Source organism: Macadamia integrifolia, chromosome 4 (assembly GCF_013358625.1).
Source record: "Macadamia integrifolia cultivar HAES 741 chromosome 4, SCU_Mint_v3, whole genome shotgun sequence".
Classification (NCBI taxonomy): domain Eukaryota; kingdom Viridiplantae; phylum Streptophyta; class Magnoliopsida; order Proteales; family Proteaceae; genus Macadamia; species Macadamia integrifolia.
In genome coordinates, this window is record NC_056560.1 from 35,974,134 (window position 1) to 35,976,633 (window position 2,500).

The following is a 2,500-nucleotide window of genomic DNA, read 5'->3' on the forward strand; positions in this document are numbered from 1 at the left end:
AATCTTCGTGTCTTGCCCTCCCGTGTAAGAGCAAGTAAGCTCTTAGCCATAGGATCATGTTGGAGGCCCTCTTTGATCAACTCTAAAAGTTCCCCCTCCGGTTGGCTAAGAGAAGCTAACTCCGCCTTTCTACTAAGCGCATCAGCCACCTCGTTGGCCTTACCCGGCTTGTATTCGAAGACGAAGTCAAACTCTGCCAAGAAGTCTTGCCATCTAGCTTGCTTAGGACTTAACTTCTTTTGGGTTTGAAAGTAACTAGTGGCAACATTGTCCGTCTTCACCACAAACCGTGACCCAAGTAGGTAGTGTCACCACGTCCTTAGGCAATGCACCACTGCGGTCATCTCCTTTCTTGCATCAACACCCCACCGATAGCAAAGTCAGATGCATCTGTGTGCACCTCAAATGGTTTGCCATAGTCGGGTAGGGCAAGCACTGGTTCCCTCATGACAGCCTTCTTTAAGTCCTCAAAGGCCTCTTTGCATGTGGCCAACCATAACCATGGTCGGTTCTTCTTTAGTAAGTCTGTAAGTGGAGCTGCCCTTCTTAAGTAACCTTGAATGAACCGCCGATAATAGTTAACTAAGCCAAGGAAAGACCTTAGCTCAGTCACTTTAGTTGGTGCCTCCCATTCTTGGATAGCCTGCACCTTGCTCTCGTCCATTTGTAGAGTTCCACCTCTAATCTTGTGACCAAGGAACATCACTTCCTCTTGTGCAAATGCACATTTCTCCTTCTTGACATAGAGTTGATTGTCCCTTAATTCCTTGAATATGATCTTCAAGTGCTGAACGTGCTCCTCCAAGGTGTTGCTATAGATGATGATGTCATCTAAGTACACCACCATGAACTTATTGAGGTAGGGGTGGAAGATCTTGTTCATAAGGGTGCAAAATGTAGCCGGGGCATTCGTCAATCCGAACGGCATCACCAAGAACTCGTATGAGCCATATCGCGTCACGCATGTTGTCTTTGGCTCATCACCTTCTGCAATGCGGACTTGGTAGTACCCTGATCGTAAGTCTAACTTGGTGAAGTACCTTGCCCCACCAAGTCTATCAAATAGATCTGCTATCAAAGGAATGGGATACTTATTCTTGATTGTTACCTTGTTCAACGCCCTATAGTCGATGCATAGCCGAAGCGATCCATCATGCTTTCGCTGGAAAAGGACCGGGGCACCGTAGGGAGCTTTAGAAGGGCGAATGAATCCTGCATCCAACAATTCCTTGAGTTGCTTCCTTAGCTCCTCCAATTCTGGCGGTGACATTCTATATAGTGCCATTGCTAGTGGCTTGGCCCCTGGCTCCAACTCAATGGCATGATCCACCTCCCTCCTAGGTGGAAGCCTCTTGGGCCACTCGTTTGGCATCACATCCTTGAACTCTTCGAGAACCTTCTCGATTGGCTTGGGTAACACCTTAGTTGGACCATCTTCCTTAGGCTCTAAGAGTGCTGCCAAGTATGTTGTCTCCCCCTTCTTAACTCCTTTCTCGAGCTGTATAGCCGAAAGAAGTTTTGGGCCGTCCTTGGTCCCTTGTATAGTTGGGACCATGCATGGAGCTCCTTCTTCCATAATGCAAACCGTGCTGATAAATGGCATGGGTATGGCCTTAACCCTTCGTAAGAAATCCATACCAAGCACCACTTGAAAATCATCCATGGGCACTATCGACAAGTCAACTGTGCCCTTCCAGGTCCCGATGTTTAACTCGACCCCTCGAGCAACACCATGTATGGGACGGGCCTGGGAGTTGACGGCTTTAAGCCATCCTCCCTCCTTAATCCCTTTAAGTCCAAGTCTCTTCGCCTCTTCTATTGAGACGAAGTTGTGCGTAGCACCTGTGTCTATCATGGCACGAATGGGCTTACCTTTGACATGCACCTCCACGTACATTAGCCCTTTTTGTGAGGTTGTGGCCTTGATCTCTGTCTTAGCCTTGATGGAACTTAGTCGTTGTAAGGACCCCATATGCGCCTCATCGTCTTCTTTCTGCTCGAGTAGGGCATTGAGAGACTTTCTCTTGGGGCAATCCCTGGCCCAATGGGGACCATCACACAAGAAACACTTATCCTTGGGCGTGAACTTGTCCCTTTTGTCTTGCTTGGGCCTACCCTCATTGTTTGAAGATGGTTTACTGCTACCTTCCTTGGGAGGGTATGTCTTAGGCCCCTTCTCTCCCCCACCTTTCCCATTAGTACCCTTCTTGGCCTTAGAACTGTCATCTCTCCTAAACTCTACCAATGACTCTGCCGCTATGATGGCTGAGGCAAGGTCTTGCACACCTCGGCGTTGTAGTTCTTGCGCAGCCCAGCCTTGGAGGCCATCCATGAAGTTGAATAGGAGTTCCTCCTCGGTCATACTTGGGACTTCGAGCATTAGGGTAGAGAATTCCTTCACATAGTCCCTAATAGAACCTGTGTGTTTAAGCCTTTTAAGGCTCTTCCTAGCCAAGAAGGTGGCATTCTCGGGATAGAAGTGTTTCTTTAACTCAGTTTT